This window comes from Solanum verrucosum, unplaced genomic scaffold (genome assembly GCF_900185275.1).
Source record: "Solanum verrucosum unplaced genomic scaffold, falcon-dt-bn FXZP01000308.1, whole genome shotgun sequence".
NCBI classification, from domain to species: domain Eukaryota; kingdom Viridiplantae; phylum Streptophyta; class Magnoliopsida; order Solanales; family Solanaceae; genus Solanum; species Solanum verrucosum.
In genome coordinates this window covers 581,428-603,965 of record NW_026020574.1, presented here as the reverse complement: position 1 = coordinate 603,965, position 22,538 = coordinate 581,428, and the positions used below count along the sequence as shown (strand labels likewise).

At 35.9% G+C, this 22,538-nt stretch overlaps 1 pseudogene; it reads left to right on the top strand.

Moving 5' to 3' along the window:
- Positions 1 to 1,073: 1,073 nt before the first annotated feature.
- LOC125811247 (uncharacterized) lies at positions 1,074 to 13,179 on the top strand (annotated as a pseudogene).
- The last annotated feature ends 9,359 nt before the right edge of the window (positions 13,180 to 22,538 follow it).

Below are 22,538 nucleotides of genomic sequence, written 5' to 3'. Positions count from 1 at the left end.
TTCTTATTCCATCTAAAGTTATAATGTGGAGGAGGAATAGTATGGTGTTTTAGTATGAGTAATAGTTAAATGAGAGAAATTAATCGGTTCCTCGTAGTAATGTGTGAAGTTTTAGTCTGTAGAGATAATGAGAGAATGAGAAATTCTTAGAAGGATTGGTTAGTAGGAGTACATTGAGTGGTTATAGTATTAGGCTTGAATGTTGTGTTGTTATCATGTGGACAAATGCATGATGCAATAGGTGTTTCTTGATACGGGTTGAAGGTTGGTTAAAAGCAGCTATAATGAGAAGTATTCTTGGGATGAGATTCCCTATAGAGGTATAAAACCTGAATCTTGTGGTTTAGATAAGTATAAACATCTCATGTTTAGCATCTTTTGATTTAGAGGTTAGGCTTGCACATAGTAAAAGCAAGCAATTTGATTTAGACGTTTGTAAGAGTAGTCATATAGGAGCTATGAGTTGTAGATAATGAAGTGTAGTAATCAGAAACGAGAGCATAGCTTAAAAGCTACTAGTCATATCACTCAAGGAATAGTATTCCTATTCTTACTTCGTACCTGGATACTCTTGTTTCATGTCATAGTCTGTAATCTTGAAATCTTATGTGAATTTCGTTCCAAGCGTGCTCGAGTCCAGTTACAAAACTCTTAGTAAGAATCAGTTTCGCCTATGTTAGTAGGCAACTTCAGAAGTCAGAAAGATAGTACGAGCAACACCTTTTCTTTCCATTTTGGGTCTGGCCGTCATTCGAGGATGAATGATCCCATTGGGGAGATATTGCAACACCCAAAAAATTTCTAAGTTAAGACTCGAGCCATCCTTCATTTGGTCGACCACTAGAGTGGAGTCAAGTGGTGGCGGCTTCCTCCGAGCCGTATTATCTCTTAAACACTCTCCCGCAATCCTCTGGATATCACTGGATGAGGCCGGTGTGACTTTCACATTAGTACCATCCCAAAAAAGGGACTCATTCCCTCTCATATAGCTATGTGTTTAGAGCTGGAAATGGGAGCGATGTCTGTTCATGTCTTGCCCTCATAAGTATCTCATCAGCAATAATGGCACCAACATGTATATGCTCTCAATCAATGATGGTGCCTACCAATATCGCCTTGTCATGGGGAAGAATGGCCTCGTTGTGGAACGACATCAAGTTGTTGCTAATAAATCCAAACCAATATCGAGCTATGACATTCAGATATTTCTTCTCTCTAAAAAGCATAAAGGGGTTAGGAAAGAAAGACACCTAGAGTTACACTCTATCGCACGACTTTTAGAGTAATGAAAGAAGTGGAACTTCCTCAGCATCTTATAGTCTCTCATTCATAAATGTGGCACCCTTCACACTCATGAAGACGACTCTACTCGATGTGGTTTATGAGACATCCTAGGACCTTTCTAAACCTTGTGCTCTAAATACCAAATTTGTCATTGTACTGACCCTCCTGGTCATTTATGTGTCTTCCCTTCTATGTGTCAATTAGAGCGTTCCTGTAGCGACCCCAAGTCATTTATGACTTGCTGGGACTGACAGTTCGGTCACTTGGTCGTTCGTTTGGTCTTGGTGCGAGATTTTGTGTTTTAGAGCTTATGAACCTTGAACGATCATTTTCGATCAAAATTTCAAGAAGATGACATCGAAATCCAATTCTGACGATTCCATCAGTTCCAAAAGGGTCATTTTAGGATGATAGTATGGTCAGCATGACTCCCGAGGTTTTCAGTGTGAGTCGGTGCGATTAGGCGTTTTAACTTTAATTTTAAGCCTAAGTTTCCCTTTGGTCAACATTCTGAGTAAACACGCTTGGATGAGAATTCCGTCAGCGCGGTTAGCTTCGAAATGTTGAGTTTAGTCTAGATTGACCCTTCTTTTGTGTCCCGAGGTTTTCGATATTTTTCCGAGCCCTTTTGTGGGTTTTAACTTAAATGGCATTTGAGTGTGGGACCCACTTTTTTTCAAGATGACCTCGTATGGAAATTTTGACTGCACCGTTGAGTCTGGAATATCAAATTTGGTATGGTTGCATATCTCGTTCGCATGCACGGGGTTCCGAACGAGTTCGGAGCACCCCGTCGGAGTTTTAAAATTTTGGCGAAAATTGCAGAAAATCTGCAATTTAATGCAGATAAATCAGCAACCATTTCCCAAACATAAAACCCTCTTAACTGTCTCATCTCTCATCCGAATCAGGCGATTCAAAGTGCGGGAGCTTCGTATTTTCGGTGGCTTTGCTATAGAGTGTTCGAAAATTGTCGAATGCGCGTAGTTCGAGGTAATATTGCGATAAACTTGACTATTGTACCCCTTTTTTGAGCCTTTGTTTTTGGCATTCTTGTTTTGGTCATATCTCTTTCATTTTAGCTCGGTTTTGGGTGATTCGAAGTCCCACGTGTTGAGAATTATCGTGACTTCATCGTAGAGTGTTCAAGGAGTGTTGGGCACCATTAGATCCTTGTAGATTTTGAGTTTTGACTGTTGTAGGTTTTCTTTTAGTTGATTAAAGTGTGATTTCTTGCTTGTTGGTTTTTGCTGTGTTTTGAGCCTCGAATTGTGTTCCATTTTGGATCACAAGTTTAAGGTGCTATTTAGGGTCTCTTAACGGAGTAAAATTCAGACAGTTCGGTGTGGGTCCCACGATTCCCGTTTTGACTCCAAAATTGACACATCTCCGTTTGTTCTGATTTTGGTGTCTAAACGACCGTACTAACGTTGTGATCCTATATTTGATAGACTGACAGCTCCGGTAAAGTGATTTGGAGAACGCGTGCGGTCGGCCTTAAGGTAGGCAACGACTTTCTTTCTTTTAGATTAAGCTTAATTGTGTAAAAGCATGTCGATTGGAGTGAATTGGGAATGAATTGGGAGTGGGTACCAGTTTCCTACCTTACTTTGATTAGATACCTCATGTTAGGATCGATTGGTCATATTTCGGGTATAGTATCATGTTAATCGATTTAGTAGAGGTGCATGCTGATGTGCTAAATATTATTGTATGCTTGTATAATATGTGTTGTATGCCTTGTTCATCCTTAACCGTAAGCATGATGTACTTAGTCTAGGTTAGGCTAGCATTGCCTTAGACTTATGATCCCTATGGGATAGATAGCCTTGACTTTTTGCCTGCATCGTTCAGATGACTTATCTTCTTGTAGACTGGAGTAGCTGACTTGAGTCTGATAGTTGAGCCTTAGATTAGGCGTTATCGCTACTTGCTGCACTTCTGTATCTTCTCCCTCTAGTTTTGACGGGTTCTCGAAGGTTTAGTGCATCACTAAAGGTGTGGGATTGAGATAGTATAGGCTTGGAGCCTTTTCTGTGATTTCTTAGAGTGGACGGCGTTCCACGGTGATAGTTGTTGGATTGGATCCTATTGGAGATACCATCACCCCCGGGGTCGTTTTATCTAGCTGGGTTGGGAGCGTATTGCTGGCTGGGTAGACTGGGTGATATCGACGATCGCCCCCGGGCCTCTCTTTCTAGCTGGGCTGGGAGTGTGCTGTTGGCTGGGTGTCCCCGGGTCGCTCTTTCTAGCTGGGTTGGAAGTTGACTGGATGGTAGGACGACTCACGATATCTACCTCACCCTCGGGTCCCTCTTTCTAGTTGGGGTGGGAGTGCACTGCTGGCTAGGTGGAATCTGATGGATTATCTTAGTTACTTTGGTCTGGGAGCCCGATTTTCTTCTTTCTCAGTAGACTTAGCTTTTCTGTGTACCTGTCGGGCAGGTTTACTAAAACTTGCGCACGAGTGTATCTTCTGGGCTTATGGGGGTCCAGTTAGGTTTAGTTTAGTTGTACTTAGTAGTTTCTGGTATGCTCGTGTGCTTTCTTTTCATATCCGCTTTGACCTCTTTGTGTCTAGATTCTATCATTTCTTATTGTTTTTACCCTTTTTGCTCAGTCGGTATTTGATGCCTACTGAGTACCTGTTGTGTTGGTACTCATGCTACGCTCTACATCTATTTCGTAATGCAGGTCGCAGTACCAGTTACCAGCGGTGATTAGCTCCGGCCTTCTTTTGCAGCTGTGATTCGGAGACGAGGACGAGCACTTGGCGTTTTGTTTTAGCTATTCTTGTTGCCTTTGAGACACACTTTGTTATGGTCTACTTTTGGGACTTGTACTCTTATTAGATAGCTCTGTACTATTGACTTCCAGGTTCTTGAAGGGATTTCTGTATATATTTATTTTGGGTTGCCATCTTGTTATTTTTGTTTAGATTATTGTTTTCGCTAGTTTCTGCCATTTCGCTCATTGCTTGATGTTCTGGGTTATGGGTTGGCTTACCTACTGGTAGGGTATAGTAGGTGTCGTTATAACTCGAGAAATCAGGTCGTGACTAGTTGATATCAGAGCCCCAAGTTCATCGGTCTCATTTGTACAGAGCTAACGTCTAGTAGAGTCCTGCAGATCGGTGCGGAGATGTCCGTAACTTATCTTCGGGAGGCTACAAGATGTCCTTTGAAAGATTTCCTCTTTTTGTTTCACTTTCATACATCATGTGTCTTACTGGTTCCTTGAAATCTCACTTGTTTCACTCTTTCGCAGGATGGCTCGCTCGCGAGGTGCCCCGGCCGAGGGTGATGCAACCAGGCCTGCAATCAGAGCCCCAGCTTAGGGTAGACGCCGACCTCGAGGTCGATAGAGGGCCGCAACACTAGTCCAGGAGAGAGAGGAGGATCCAAAGCCAGTAGCGGACCCTCCATCACTTCGTATACCAGATCAGTCGGTGGGGCCGGGGCTTGCCCAGCCGCCACCTGGACTAGTTCTGACTCCAAATCTCCAGGCCGCTATTGCTCAGCTCTTAGGTGTGTTTGGGGGGATGCAGCAGCCACCCGCCCCAGTTACACCAGTACTATTACCGCAGGATCAACCTATTGTGAGGGCACCTCAGGTCCAGGTACCACCTGAGGGAGTACAACCCTTGGCAGCGGACAGAACTATGCCGCTTGAGGACCAGAAGATGCTTGGTGTGTTTCTTAGGTTGACACCACCGAGGTTTTCTGGGGCTGTGGGTGAGGATGCCTACGAGTTTCTTACTACTTGCTGTGAGAGGGTTCGCACCTTGGGCCTTGTGGAGTCTAGAGGGCCCAACTTCATTGCTTACCAGCTAGATTGGCCAGCCAGGCAGTGGTGGCGCCCATTCCTTCAGACTAGGCCAGTTGGATCTCCACCGATATTATGGGATAAGTTTTATGAGGCCTTTTTGGCCAAGTTTATCCCTTGTACCATCAGAGACCGCCTCAGGGATCAGTTCTGCAGGTTGGAGCAGAGCTTCATGTCAGTAGCAGAGCACAAGACTAGGTTCCACGAACTTTCCCGCTATGTTGAGATGATATTACCTACAGAGGAGGAGAGAGTTAGGTGCTTTGTTCGTGGGTTGAGATTGCAGCTTCGGCTTGAGACCCAGTCCTTAGTTTTTGCGGGTCAATCTTTTTTAAACGTAGTTCACCATGCTAGTACTATGGAGCATCTTCGCCGCGAGGCCCAATGGGGTAGCGAGAAGAGGGCTAGACATGAGGGCAGCTACAATGACTCCCGGCCAGGTCTAGAGATTATCATGACAGGGCCGGACGATGGTTTTGACAGGGTTAGTCTAGCAGACCTACACAGGCCTCTCTTCAAGCATCAGATGGTGGTCGGAGTGAGGCTAGTTCGAGTCAGGGCCACGAGGTGTTTCAATCGGGTTCTTCAGGCCACGATAGTCGTTCTTCTGGGAGTCGCCCTCGACAGGGTTGCTATGAGTGTGGTGAGATGGGTCATTGGGCCAGGGACTACCCTCAGCATAGTCGAATTGCTCCCGCTCCTCATGCAGCTCCCCTAGCTTTACCAGCACCTCCAGCTAGAGGCCATGGTCAGGGTCAGGACCGTAGAGGTGGTCAGCATGGTATACGGGGTGGTCCCCGAGGAGGTAGGTTAGGTGGTAGGTTTGATGGTCAGGGCAGAGGCAGACATGGCCATTTTTATGCAGCTCCAGCGAGGGCGGAGGCTGAGGCATCAGATGATGTGATCACAGGTACGATTATTTTATGCCAGCAGCCCACCTTGGCTTTATTTGATCCGAGTTCTACTTTTTCGTATATTTTTATTTACTATTCCTATCGATTGAGTATGATGTCTGAGCCTCTGGTAGCGTCATTGAATGTGTTGACCCCCGTGGGTGAGTAGGTATTTCGATCTTGCTTAGTTACTATCCAGAGGGGTGACACCCGGGCTGACCTTATATTGCTTGACATGGTTGATTTCGATGTGATTCTGGGTGTGGACTGGTTATCCCCTTATCGCGCTGTTTTAGATTGCTTCTCTAAGACCGTTACCTTAGCCATTCCTAGTATTCCTCCGATGGTGTGGCAGGGATCTCGTGGTAGCACAGCAGTTGGGGTTATCTCTTTTATTCTGGCTAGGAGGCTAGTGGCTAGTGGATGCTTATCATATTTGGTCTATGTGCGTGATGTGAGTAAGGAGGTTCCTCCGGTTGAGTCAGTTCCTGTTGTTCGTGACTTCTTAGATGTGTTTCCTACTGACCTACCTGGTCTACCCCTAGAGTGTGATATTGATTTTCCGATTGAGCTTGAGCCAGGTACTCGACTTATTTCTATTTCGCCATATCGGATGACTCCTACAGAGCTCAAGGAGCTTAGTGTTCAGCTTCAGGATCTCTTGGGTAAGGGATTTATCAGACCTAGTATTTCACCTTGAGGCGCTCCCGTTCTTTTTGTTAAGAAGAAGGACGATACGATGCGCATGTGTATTGACTATAGGCAGTCGAATAAGGTGACAGTGAAGAATCGATATCCTCTGCCTAGGATTGATGACCTATTTGACCAACTACAAGGAGCTTCAGTGTTCTCTAAGATTGATTTGAGGTCCGGTTACCACCAGTTGAGGATTATGGCAGCAGATATCCCTAAGACTGCATTTAGGACCCGTTATGGCCATTATGAGTTCTTGGTGATGTCATTTGGGTTGACTAATGCCCCTGCTGCCTTTATGGACTTGATGACGCGTGTGTTCAGACCTTTTCTTGATTCCTTCGTCATAGTCTTTATTGATGACATTTTGATATACTCGCCGAGTAGGGATAATCATGAGCAGTATTTGAGGGTTGTGCTTTAGACTTTGAGAGATCAGCGACATTATGCCAAGTTCTCAAAGTGCCAGTTTTGGTTAGACTCTGTAGCGTTCTTGGGGGATGTTGTATCCAAGGAGGGCATTATGGTAGATCCGGCGAAGATTAAGGCTATTCGTGATTGGGCTAGGCCCACCCCAGTTACTGAGATTCGGAGTTTCGTCGGACTAGCAGGCTACTACAGACGATTTGTGGAGGGTTTCTCTACCTTGGCAACACATTTGACCCGATTGACTCGTGTTGATGTTCCCTTTGTTTGGTCAGAGGAGTGTGAGGTGAGCTTTTGAGGCTCAAGGAGTTATTGACCACCGCTCATATATTGACTCTTCCAGTTGAGGGCGAGGGCTTCACGGTTTATTGTGACGCATTCGGTGTTGGTTTGGGTTGTGTATTAATGTAGCAGGGCCGAATTATTGCTTATGCGTCGAGGCAGCTTAAGATTCATAAGCGCAACTACCCCACTCATGACTTGTAGTTGGCAGCGATAGTTTTCACGCTTAAGATTTGGAGGCACTACTTGTATGGAGTTCGATATGAGATCTATACCGATCATAGGAGTTTTCAGTACATCATGAGCCAGAGGGATCTTAATTCGAGGCAACGTCGTTGGATTGAGCTCCTAAAGGACTACGACCTCTCTATTCTCTATCATCCGAGCAAGGCGAATGTGGTAGCGGACGCCTTGAGCCAAAAGGCGGTGAGTATGGGTAGTGTAGCCTTCTTATCTGTTGAGGAGTGACCCTTGCTTTGGACATTCAATTCTTAGCCAATAGCATGGTTCGGTTGGATATCTTAGATTCTAGACGTGTCTTGGCCCATATGGGAGTTCAGTCTTCCTTGCTTGATAGGATCCGTGGTTGTCAGTTTGAGGATGAGGCCTTGGTGACCCTTAGAGATCGAGTGTTAGCGGGTGATGGTGGTCAGGCTACCTTAGATCCTACTGGAGTGTTGAGATTCGTCGGCCGCATCTGTGTTCCGAGAGTTGGGGATTTGATACAGTTGATACTTTCTGAGGGCCATGAGTCTAGATACTCTATCCATCCGGACACATCGAAGATGTATCGTGATTTGAGGCAGCATTACTGGTGTAGTGGCATGATGAGAGATATTGTTGACTTTGTTTCCCATTGCTTGTGCTTCCAGCAGGTAAAGGCCGAGCATTTGAGGCCTGGTGGTGAGTTTCAGAGATTACCCATTTCGGAGTGGAAGTGGGATCACATTACTATGGATTTTGTGGCTGGCCTACCGCGGACTTTTAGAGGTGTTGATAGCATTTGGGTCATCGTTGATCGATTGACCAAGTCAGCATATTTCCTTCCTGTCAGTCTTCATTTAGCGCCAAGAGGTTAGCTCGTATCTACATTCGGGAGGTGGTTCGACTTCATGGGGTGCTAGTTTCTATTATATCAGATCGGGGTTATCAGTTCACGTCTAGCTTTTGGAGGACCTTTCAGGATGAGTTGGGCATTTTGGGTTGACCTTAGCACAACTTTCCACCCGCAGACTGATGGTCAGTCAGAGCGTACTATTCAGGTTCTTGAGGACATGCTGCAAACTTGTGTTTTGGAGTTTGGTGGTCATTTAGACCAGTTCTTGCCTTTGACGGAGTTTGCGTATAATAACAGCTACCATGCTAGCATTCAGATGGCCCCGTTCAAGGCCTTGTATGGTAGGCATTGTCGTTTTACGGTGGGCTGGTTTGAGTCTACAAAGCCTAGGCCGCGGGGTACAGATTTGATTCAGGAGGCTTTGGACCAGGTGAGAGTGACTCAGGATAGACTCAGGACGGCTCAGAGTAGGCACCAGAGTTATGCGGATTGGAGGCATCGAACTTTGAGATTCTCTGTTGGTGATCGGGTATTTCTCTGTGTGTCTCCCATGAAGGGCTTGATGAGGTTTGGGAGGCGGGGCAAGCTTATCCCCAGGTACATTGGGCCTTTTGAGATACTCTGGATAGTTGGGGATGTTGCTTATGAGTTGGCCCTACCTCCAGCATTTTCAGCCAACCACCCGATTTTCCATGTCTCGATGTTGCGGCAGTATGTTCGTGATGAGTCCGATGTGCTCCAGTATGATGCAGTCGAGTTGGATGATTGTTTGACATTTGTAGAGGAGCCAGTTGCCATTCTAGCCAGAGATGTGAGGAGATTGCGCTCGAGAGCCATTCCTGTTGTTAAGGTCTATTGGAAGCATCGTCCAGTCAAGGAGGCTACCTAGGAGACCAAGCAGGAGATGCAAGAGCAGTTTCCCGCTTGTTTGAGCCTTCAGGTACTTCTTGACCCTTACTTTCGCAGACGAAAGTCCTTCTTAGTAGTGGATATTGTAATGACCCTCTTGGTCATTTCAGTGTCTTCCCTTCTGTGTGTTATTTAGACCGTTCCTGTAGCGACCCCAAGTCATTTATGACTTGTTAGGACTGACAGTTCGGTCACCTGGTCGTTCGTTTGGTCTTGGTGTGAGTTTTTGTGTTTTGAAGCTTATGAACCTTGAACGATCATTTTCGATCAAAATTCAAGAAGATGACATCGGAATCCAATTCTGACGATTCCATCAACTCCGGAAGGGTCATTTTAGGCTAGTAGAATGGTCGGCATGACTCCCGAGGTTTTCAGTGTGAGTCGGTGCGATTAGGCATTTTAACTTTAAGTTTAAGCCTAAGTTTCACTTTGGTGAACATTCTGAGTAAACGCGCTCGGATGAGAATTCTGTTAGTGTGGTTAGCTCCGAAACGTCCAGTTTGGTCTAGATTGACCCTTCTTTTGTGTCCTGAGGTTTTTGATATCTTTTCGAGCCCTTTTGTGGGTTTTGACTTAAAATGACATTTGAGTGTGGGACCCACTTTTTGTCAAGATGACCTCGTATGGAAATTTTGACTGCGCTGTTAAGTCTGAAATATCGAATTTGGTATGGTTGCATATCTCGTTTGCGTGCACGGGGTTCCCCATCAGAGTTTTAAAATTTTGGGAAAAATTGCAGAAAATCTGCTATTTAATGCAGATAAATCAGCAACCATTTCCCAAACTTAAAACCCTCTTAACTATCTTATCCCTCATCCGAATTAAGCGATTCAAAGTGCGGGAGCTTCGTATTTTCGGTGGCTTCGTTGTAGAGTGTTCGAAAGTTGTCGGGTGCGTAGTTCTAGGTAATTTTGTGATAAACTTGACTGTTGTACCCCTTTTTCGAGCCTTTGTTTTTGACATTCTTGTTTTGGTCATATCTCTTTCATTTTAGCTCGGTTTTGGGTGATTCGAAGTCCCATGTGTTGATAATTGTCGTGACTTCATCGTAGAGTGTTCAAGGAGTGCTGGGCACCATTAGATCCTTGTAGATTTTGAGTTTTGACTGTTGTAGGTTTTCTTTTAGTTGATTAAAGTGTGGTTTCTTGCTTGTTGGTTTTTGCTGTGTTTTGAGCCTCAAATTGTGTTCCATTTTGGAACACAAGTTTAAGGTGTTATTTAGGTTCTCTTGATGGAGTCAAATTTAGACAGTTTGGTGCGGGTCCCATGATTCCTGTTTTGACTCCAAAATTGACTCGTCTCCGTTTGTTGTGATTTTGGTGTCTAAACGACCGTACTAACGTTGTGATCCTATATTTGATAGATTGACAGCGTTCAAAGGTCGTTCGGGAAGGAAAAGTTCCGGTAAAGTGATTTGGAGAGCGTGCGTTGTCGGCCTTAAGGTAGGCTACGACTTCCTTTCTTTTAGATTGAGCTTAATTGTGTAAAAGCATGTCGATTGGAGTGAATTGGGGGTGGGTATCAGTTTCCTACCTTACTTTGATTAGATATCTCATGTTAGGATCTATTGACCATATTTCGGGTATAGTATCATGTTAACCGGTTTAGTAGAGGTGCATGTTTATGTGCTAAATGCTATTGTATGCTTGTATGCTATGTGTTGTACGCCTTGCTCATCCTTAACCGTAAGCATGATGTACTTAGTCTAGGTTAGACTAGCATTGCCTTAGACTTATGACCCGTGTGGGCTAGATAGCCTTGAATTTCTGCCGACGTCGTTCGGATGACTTAACTCCTTGTAGACTAAAGTAGCTGACTTGAGTCTGATAGTTGTGCCTTAGATTAGGCGTTATCGCTGCTTGCTGCACTTCTGTATCTTCTCCCTCTAGTTCTGACGCGTTCTCGAAGGTTTAGTGCATCACTAAAGGTGTGGGATTGAGATAGTATAGGCTTGGAGCCTTTTCTGTGATTTCTTAGAGTGGACAGTGTTCCATGATGGTAGTTGTTGGATTGGATCCTATTAGAGATACCATCACCCCCGGGGTCGTTCTTTCTAGCTGGGTTGGGAGCGTATTGCTGGCTGGGTAGACTGGGTGATATCGGCGATCGCCCCCGGGCCTCTCTTTCTAGCTGGGCTGGGAGTGTGCTGTTGGTTGGGTGTCCTCGGGTCGCTCTTTCTAGGTGGGTTGGAAGTTGACTGCATGGTAGGACGACTCGCGATATCTACCTCACCCTCGGGTCCTTCTTTTTAGTTGGGCTGGGAGTGGACTGTTTGGTTGGGTTTCCCCCTAGGGTCACTCTTTCTAGCTGAGCTGGGAGTGCACTGCTGGCTAGGTGGAGTCTGATGGATTATCTTAGTTACTTTAGGCTGGGATCCCGGTTTTCTTCTTTCTCAGTAGACTTAGCTTTTCTGTGTACCTGTCGGGCTTATGGGGGTCCCTTCAGGTTTTACTTAAACTTGTGCACGAGTGTACCTTTTGGGCTTATGGGGGTCCAGTTAGGTTTAATTTAGTTGTACTTAGTTGTTTCTGGTATGCTCGTGTGCTTTCTTTTCATATCCGCTTTGACCTCTATATGTCTAGATTCTATCATTTCTTATTGTTTTTACCCTTTTTGCTCAGTCGGCCTTTGATGCCTACTGAGTACCTGTTGTGTTGGTACTCATGCTACGCTCTGCATCTATTTCGTGATGCAGGTCCCAGTACCAGTTACCAGCGATGATTAGCTCTGGCCTTCTTTTGCAGCTGTGATTCGGAGACGAGGACGAGCACTTGGCGTTTTGGGTTTGTCTTGTCTCCTTCTTTTGTTTTAGCTAGTCTTGTTGCCTTTGAGACACGTTTTGTTGTGGTCCACTTTTGGGACTTGTACCCTTTATTAGATAGCTCTGTACTAGTGACTTCCAGGTTCTGGGAGGGATTTCTGTATATATTTATTTTGGGTTGCTTCCACCTTGTTATTCTTGTTTAGATTATTGTTTTCACTAGTTTCTGCCCTTTCGCTCATTGCTTGATGTTCTGGGTTACGGGTTGGCTTACCTACTGGTAGGGTATAGTAGGTGCCATCATGATTTGAGAAATCAGGTCGTGACAGTCACGACTCAAGGAATACCCTAGATGTGACATGGCGTACATGACTCCGAGAGGCCCCATACAAGACACTTAGTATACATCATACAAAACAATAGAATTTAAATGATTCAAAAGACAGTTTCAACATATTAAAGTTTTATAGAGAAAAACGGAAGTCTAAACATCGTTTCAAAGTCATCTAGTATACATAAGAAATGGTCGGGACGTAGCATATACATCAAGTTCCAAAACTGAAAGCAAAGACATAATGAAGTAAATGCTTGGTCCTCGGAACATGAGGACTCACCATTCTTCAATCTTCTATTAATAGATCCTTAGTCACGAAGATGCGGATAGGAGCGTCGAACCCTACATTAGTGAAACAATGTGCAAGAGTATGCGTTAGTACAAATATGTACCAAGTATAATAGCCATGCATAAAAGTATGAAATCATGCTAAAAGGACATTTTCGTGATATGGATCTATTACTTGATGCAGGTATTCTACATGTCACTTAACTTTATGACTAAACATGTTGTAGATGCAGTATGTGGCGGATTGTTTATGAAGAAACCATTCCCAAAGATTATGGTGGTCATGGATGAAGTCTCTAAGAACAACAGAGCTTGGCACACCAGAGATGTAGAGGTAGGAGAGCTTGGGTTCACTTTTGAACTCTCTGCGGAGCAAAGAAAGAGAGAAGAAGAAAGGGACCAAGACATGACCCATATGAGGACTTAGATGAACATTCTCGTGAAGCGCATCATCTTAGGTCCAGAAAAGGGAAATGTTGTTGGTACTGCTACCAGGTACGATGAGCATAAGGCTGATTTTGATGAGGAAGTAATTGATCTTCTAATTAAAGCGAAATTTGGGTTTAAAAAATTGTTATTTGCCAATTATATTAAGTGTAGTGTAATTAAGAATATGACTGAATTCATAAAAAATTATTAATATGGACTAAATATTGCACGTATATGGTATATGTTTTTTTTTTGCCTAATTTTAGAATATTATATAAATTTAAATTCAATTGAATTTCAAAGATGAGTCAAATTAATTCTTGGTAGACCAAAAAATCTCACATAAATTAAAATAAGATAATATTATATAACCAGTTAATTTATATGATCGATTTGAATGAATAAATATAATATTTCTTTACGACTTAATTTTTTTTAATTTGTTGATTTTATTAATCTCCTTTCCGTAATCCTCTTTTTTAAGTCCTTCTGAAATTCTTATATTATTAATGTTATAGAGAATTTGTACTCCTACAAAAGAAAGAGAAAATTTAAACGTAAAAAAAATATTTTCAACGTAATATAATATATTGTTATTTTAAAATATGACCTTTTATTCCATTTAATTCATCACAATAATGTTTTTCTCTACTATATACATATGAATAATTTGCACTTAAAAAGATGTAAAAATATCAATACCATCTTATATATACGATACTAACCTGAATATAAATATTACATACTATTATCTTATAAATATTTTATATAGCCGCGCGAAGCACGGATAATTTCACTAGTTCCTTATAAGTATACTAGATATGAGACCCCGTGCTAGCACGGGGCCCAATATATGTTACTGTTTCTGTTTCAATTTATGTGGTACATATGAAATTTGAAGTTAATCAATTTTTTAGTATGTTTTTATATATTTTAATTTGCTAATTATTTTTATTTAGAGTATGTTTTACGTAAATATATTATAAATCACAATAATTAACAAGTTAATATAAAAAGAAACTTATAAAAAATTCATTGACTTTTGAAATTTCATTTGTATCACATAAATCAGGACAAAACGAGTAATATATATGAAAATTATATAAAACGTACTATAACTCACAATAATTAGCAATTTAAAATATCTATATATCTATATTTCTCCCAATTTATGTGGTATAGATGAAATTTTAAAAGTTAACAAAAACTTTTTATATGTTTTCAAATATTTTAAGTTATGTTATATTATGATTTATAATACTTTTTACATAAAAATTTTATTTATATAAAGTATAAAATAAAAAATTTTAAAAATGAAAACATAAATGTCAGCACGAGTCCAATCTATGTTAATTTCTATGTTTTAATTATTGTAATACCGATTGAATTTGGAGAGCCATCTAAATTTTTTTAAAGGATTTTTTTTATAAATTTTAAGTTGTTAATTATTATAATTTATAATATTTTATTTATTTTAAACCAATATATGTTTCTCTCTGTCTCAATTACATGACACATATGGAATTTGGAGAGTCAACTAAAATTTTAAAATATGTTAAGTTGTTAATTATTATACCTTATAGTACTATTACGTCATTTTCAAATAAAATATGTAATTTTTTAATTTCAATTTATGTGTCATTGATATAATTACATATATTAAGTAATAAAGAATTAATGTCTAAATTATGTGACACCTATGAATTTTGGAGTGTAAATCAAATTAGTTATATGATTTTTTAAAAATAAAGCGGTTAATTATTACAATTTATAATACTTTTTATATATTTTTTAAATGATATATATATATATATATATATATATATATATATATATATATATATATGATATTGATATTAGTATTATAATAAATTAAATTTTATTATTTTTAAATTTATGATCTCAATTGTCAGCCTATGCCACATATAAAATGTTCCAAAGTAGATATCAGATTTACAAAAATGTCGATGCCAGCTAAAGTAATAAAATAACATCTAAGGGCATGAGCCTATATATATATAAAGCTAAATATAGACAATATGATGTGGCACCTCTCTATGGCCAACATTTCTATTTATTTTTTTTCTCCTTTTTTTGACATTTTATCTTTGTTTTGTATTTTTTATTTGTATTGTAAAAAAAAAACTGAAAGTATTTATGTCATACCTAATTAATTATGCTTTTTATAACATCCATTACACTAATATAGATTTAAGTAAATGGAAATGGAAGATGAAAAGATAAAAACTATTCATTTTTCATAACTATTTATAATTATTTAGCCTATAAAATAAAATAAAAATAGTTGAACATTTGTAACAAATAAGAACAAATTTCTTCACTTTGGCTCTTTTTCTTCTGACGATGATGATGAATATATGGTATCAACTTATGTCGCTAAGATGTCCATCAAATTTCTAGGTCATGTGACTTTTTTAACAAAAGAGAAAGAGAGAATATCTCATGATTCTTGTGAAGACATTAATGTAAAAAAGAAATCATGTAACAAAAGTTTCTCATCAAAATAAAAGACTTTTTGAAAAAATATTTATTCCTCCTACAAGGAGAGAAAATTCATTGTGGTTGAGAAATTTATAAGAAGCCTGATTAGTGTTTCAAAGGGTAAGAAAATTATTTGGAGAAAAAATCATTCTATTTATGGAATTTTTATCACATTAAGAGGAGAACAAGCAAAAATTTATTTTGTGATTTGAAAAGAGAGAAAATTAGATATTATTTCTTTCAACCTCATTATTCTTCTAATTTCTTTCTTCTTTTATTTTGCGTTGATTTTGTGTATCTTTAATTAAAGTTTTTTTTCTTATTTATCTTTAACTAAAGTTTATATATATTTTCTTAAAAAAGAATTTAAAAAGATGATCATATTTAGTTCTTTTCCTCATCAATGCTATTAATCTCATAATTAGTGTTATTTATATTATTTTCTTAATTAATTTTTTTTCTTTATTAATTATTTTTTTGAAGAAATTAGTTATTATAACTTTATCAGAATTACACATGTATTTTTACATAATTGATTTGTCATTTTTTAATTTTTTTGGATCATTCTTCATCTTAAAGTTTTTATCTATATGTAACAATAAAACTAAAATAGAAAATGTGGTGTGACACCTTCTTAGCAATAAATATTTATTTATTCTTATCAATGCTTTTGACATTTTTTGTTATTTTTTCCTTCAAATAATTGTTGCCTCGATTTTTAGTTTTAGTTTTATTTTTTTTAGCATTTTCTAATTTTAAAAGACTGAAAAATTCATATTGAAAATTTATAAAATATAAAAAATGATTTATTTAACTCCTATCATCATCAATATTATTATTAATTTCTTTTACTTCTTTCCGTTATCTTCATTTCATCATTAATGTAATTTATATCATTTTCTTAGATATATATATATATTATTAATTTTTTTTGTGACATTTCTTAGAAGTTAGGATTACTATTTATTTAATTTTAAAAAAAATTGAATTCTTTTGTCATACTAAATACAACATGTTTTATTATAATTACATTCAATATATTAATCAATATGTTGTACGAATGAAAAGAAAATTATCATTTCACAAAAACAAAGGCTAAAATATAATTTATTATGATTAAGGAAAGATAAAATATTATTCCAATATCCATAACCATATTTAATACATTAAAAATTAATTGAAAAGCTGTAAATGGAAAAGGAATCACCATTTAAGGAATCATTATTTTTAAATTTTTGGATCATTTCTTCTTCTAAAAGTTTCTATCCATATGTAACAATAAAGTTAAAATAGAAAATGTAGTGACACCATTCTTAGTAATAGATACTTATTTATTCTTATCAATTTTTTCTGACAATTTTGATTATATTTTTCTTTAAAATAATTATTGCCTCGATTTTTATTTTTATTTTTAATTTTAAAAGATTGGAAATTTTATGTTAAAAATTTAAATAATAGAAAAAATGATTTATTTAACTTTTATCATCATCAATACTACTACTTTGTTTGACGTTTTTTCTAAATCTTCATCTCATCATTAATGTTATTTATATAATTTTGTTAAATCACTTATTTTTTCTTTTTTAACTCTTTTATATATATATAAAAGTTGGATATGTAAATGATGATGTGACATTTCTTAGAAGTTAAGATTACTATTTATCTAATTTCTCAAATTTTTGAGTTCTTTTATCATACTAAATACAATATGTTTTATTATAATTACATTCAATATAGTAAACAATATGTTCTAGGAATTAAAACAAAATTATCATTTCAGAAAAATAAATGTTAAATTATAATTTTATTATGATTCAGGAAAGATAAAGATATTATTTCAATATCCCATAACCGCATTCAATACATTAGAAATTAATTGGATATAACTTTAAATGGAAAATGAATCACCATTTAAGGAAAATAAATGTTTGCAATAGCATAATAATTAAGGAGAGAGTAAGATATTATTTTAATATCCTAATTCGAAACTTTTAATCTACTACTCAATTAAAAAGAAAATGCATTTAATAACATTAAAAAGTTATTAGTTTAATATTTTTTTTCATTCTACTAATTCAATTCAGTCAAACTTAATTTTAAAGATAAAATAACAGCTCCATTTTAATTGTTATTAATATATTTCAAAAAATTATTGTGAAAAGGCTTTTCTTGCACCTTATTTTAATTTTCATATACTATTATTATTTTTTCTGTCATTTTTCAATGATTTTTTATTTCGATTTAAAATTTAATGTTTATTCTTAAAACTCTGATGGTACAAATTAAGGTGGAGTAGAATATAATAAATGATGATTCTTCTACTAAATAAGAAGATATAACAAAATTGAAAGGGTGAAGTTTTTTTTTCAAAAAAATAGATAGGAAATTCTAGTAAGGTATTATTACGTCATTATTCAATATATTTTTAATATAAATTTTATTTGTTGATGCATTTGTTTAGTACTCCCTTTGTCCCTAATTACTTGTTCACTTTTCCTTTTATAGTTGTCCCTAATTACTTGTCCATTTTGACAAATCAAGAAAGAGCAATTTTTTTACCTATTATACCCTCAATTAAATCACTAATTACTTTGAAAATTGCAGAACTTTTCATCTACTTCATAATTAATAGGGGTAAAATGATAAACTCACTATGTGATTAATTGATTTCTTAATAAATGTGTCAATTTAAAAGTGGACAAGTAATTAGCGACAGAGGGAGTATTACAGTGTTATTTCACATTACGAGATATTTCTTAGACATTTAAGGAGAATGGTACACCGAAATATATATTATATATTAAAGGATCAACTTCATGCAATGGAAGAATTTGTTATTAGCAAATATATTTTAACTTATTTGATAAAAAATATATTCTTCCTTATTTAATAGATGTAAAATTTGAAAAGCTTTATTTTTTTCACAATCTTCATAGTACTAAAACAAACAATAATATTACGATTAAACAACAGAGTAAATATAAAATTAATCAAAAATATTTAATTTTTAATGATCGCGCGAAGTGCGACCAAATTCTCTAGTTTAAAACAAAAAGGTAAAATTTAAATGGGTCTACAATAGAATTCCTAGAAATCCAACTTGAAAAATTATGTTAAAAATGGAAAATAAAAAGTGAAATAAATTTAATTGAGAGTTATCCTTCGTCTGTCCCATTTTATGTGACACTTTTTATTTCTCGAGAATCAAATAGTTTAAGTTTGATCGTAAATTTGCGTATGGTATCTTCAATTTTTTTAAAATGAAATTTATATATTTGTAAACTACGTAAAAATAAAAATATTATAATTCATAATAATTAATAATTCAAAATATTTTAAAGATCTATGAAAAATTTAAGATCAAAGATAAACTAAAGAGAGTAAAAGGGGAGAATGGAAAGTAGAAAAAAAGGGAAAAATGAATATATATAGAGAGAAACTGAGGAAAAAAAGTAAGAAAAGTAATTATTCATGTGGGTTGTTGTATATGTAGAAAGACACGTGTACAATTAATGAGCGACAATGAATTTTATAGTACGATTTGAAATGCTTTGTGTACAACTTTGTAGTGCCATGTTCGTCCTCTAAAGTCTCACTTCTAATAAGGAGTAATATAAATAAGAAGTATAAAATAAAGTTGAATAATTTTACAATATAATTTCTCAATGTTGGATGATCTTTTGAGATATTTACTCGAAAATTAAGAGAAATTTAACGGTTTTGGAATTATAAGACTGTAAGGGGAAAATGGATCAATCCATAGATAATATAAAAAGCATCTATGTGTTATACATAGTACATGTGTCTTTGTGATATGACTGAGGTAAGCTTAAGAAAATTACATATTTGTCCTTGTTGGTCCTTCCTAACTCCCTACATAGTACATGTGTCTTGATATGAGTGGGGAGTAGTACTTGTGTAATGAGGTGGGCCCCAATATAGTACAACTTGTATTACCTTTGATACATCTATTTGATGTTGTGTTAGTCCTTTTAACTCTCATTTCTAAATAAGAGTAATATAATATATAAAAAGAGTTAAAAAAGAAAAAATAAGTGATTTAAGAAAATTATAGAAATAACATTAATGATGAGATGAAGATTAAGAAAAAAACGTCAAATATAACGAAATTGAAAGGGTGAAGGTTTTTTTTTTTTTAAATGGATAGGAAATTCTATTAAGGTATCATTACATCATTATTCAATGGCAATTATAGACAATGAAAGTGCAATAACTAAAGAAAGATTGCTTTAAAACCTCAAAAAACATAAATAGTTCACAATTTGAACGATAAATTTCATAATATCATATAAAGAACCATGAAATTTGAGAACCATTAAAAAGAAAAATTGTATAATTTTAGAGAGAGAAATTATGTAAAATATTTAAGAACCTAGAAATCAATGAAAAAAAAATAGTGGTATGCAAATGAAGGAAACAAAAAACAATAATTGTTGAATAAAATGGGCCCCATAGTACAACTTAAATTACATTAAGAACAACTTTTTGGAGCTATGTTAGTCCTTCACAACTCCCTCTTCTAAATAAGAGTAAAGTATATATATATATAAAAGACAATTTAGTGAATTATGATTCTATTGTGCTTTATTTTTTTGTTATAAATTTAAATATAGTTGAAGCTCATCTCTAACTTTTCTTATTTCGTCCAAAAGATCCAATGTTGCCAAGACTGCAAATATTTTTGAGTGCATGTTGAATGATCTCTTTTGTATTCACATAATCTATGTTTGACATATTTGATTTGTCATTATTGATTTTGTGACACCTTTTAAATGAGAAGTCATTTTTGGATATGATTTCAAGAAATTTCCTATATAGTTTATTCTCTCACCATCATACATTGAATACTTTTAGTAAACATACAATGAGTAATATTTTATTATTAAAAAATAATGAACATTATGTATGATGAATTTATTTTTACAATAAATCATTGAATTCTTGAATTTATTTTACAATGAATCATTTAACAAAATAATATATTATTCACATAATCTATGTTTGACATATTTGATCTGTCATTATTGATTTTGTGACACATTTTAAATGAAAAGTCATTTTTGGATATGATTTCAAGAAATTTCCTATATAGTTTATTCTCTCATCATCATACATTGAATACTTTTAGTAAACATACAATGAGTAATATTTTATTATTAAAAAATAATGAACATTATGTATGATGAATTTATTTTTACAATAAATCATTGAATTCTTGAATTTATTTTACAATAAATCATTGAATTCTTGAATTTATTTTACAATGAATCATTTACCAAAATAATATATTACAATGAATCATACACATACATTATACCTTATGTATACTAATTCTTTTTATAGGAATTCAATAAATATGATACATAATTTAGTAAGATACAATTATTTTGATGTATTCATTGTACTTTACGAATAATAATTTTTTTATGCGAATTTAATAATTATGATACATAAATTAGTAAGATACAATAATTATGACATAATCAAATTTAACTTAATCTTTATTGAATTTCAAAACCTTTTTAAATTAATAAATATTAATTTATTGATTAAATAATATATCTAGAAAATAATAATATTTCATAGTTCCACCAATATTAATATGGGATAAGGGTCAGAAAAATACCCAACTTTGGTCGGATTTGCTGTTGCGATACTAAACTTTCACGAGGACCTATTACCTCCCTAGACTATTTAATACCGTATTTTTTACCCCCTGAACTATTTAATAGTGTATTTTAAAGGTATATATGTGCCCACGTGGACACATTATTATTTATAATTTTGTATTATTTTTTATGTCCACGTGGGCAAATATTTTACCCTCTGAACTATTTATTAGTGTATTTTAAAGGTATATATGTGCTCACATGGACACACTATTATTTATAATTTTGCATTATTTTTTATGTCCACGTGGGCAAATATATATGTTTAAAATACGGTATGAAATAGTCTAGGGAGGTAATAGGTCCTCGTGAAAATTTAGTATCACAACAATAAATCCAACTAAAGTTAGGGTATTTTTCAGAGCCTTACCCCTATTAATTTATTGTATAGTATTTAAATCTTAAAATCTCTCAGAGAGCGCACACTTGGCCGGAGTTGGAACTAAGGTAAAGCTTAAAGTACAATTCGTCTTCCTCATTCTTCCACTAAGCAGATGGAGAAACCCCAGTAACCCTCCTTATTTATTTTCCCTTAATTCTTTCGGTATAATTTCGATCTTTAATTTGCACCTTTTTGAGGGGTTGTAGGGTTATTAAACCCTTTAATTTGGAGTTTTGCTGTAAGTATTCGTATTTACGTTGATGGAGTAATTAACTTGGTGATGTTTACATTGTTACTGATGAAATGTAACTTTTTTTTTGATCAATAAGATAGTATGTTTGTAATTTTTGGACTAGCAGATGTTATTGCTATATAATCTTAGGATTGATTAAATATTCCTGAAATGTTTATCAGCCGTCAGCAGGTTTACGAGGTTCTGTTCGGGGTAAATACTTACCCGCACCATGTGTTTACACCAAACCTATTCACTTATCATGGTTAAGTTTTTACCTCTCTTCGGAATTAGTAATCCTGAATCCAGGTCGAATAACACATTTAACGACATCTCCAGCAGGAAAATTGTGTCCTTGTTAACTGTGTGCATGTAGCAATCTAACACTTAATGCTTTGTAGCTCTTAGTTTTGACATTGCAACTTATATATCATATGGTGTTTCTTTCAAGAACTTGAGAACTTTGTGTCACTAACTCAGCTAGGGAATGGAGAAAAATAGTACTAAATGGGAATGTTATAGTATTTGTTAATGACATTCCTTTAAAAAAA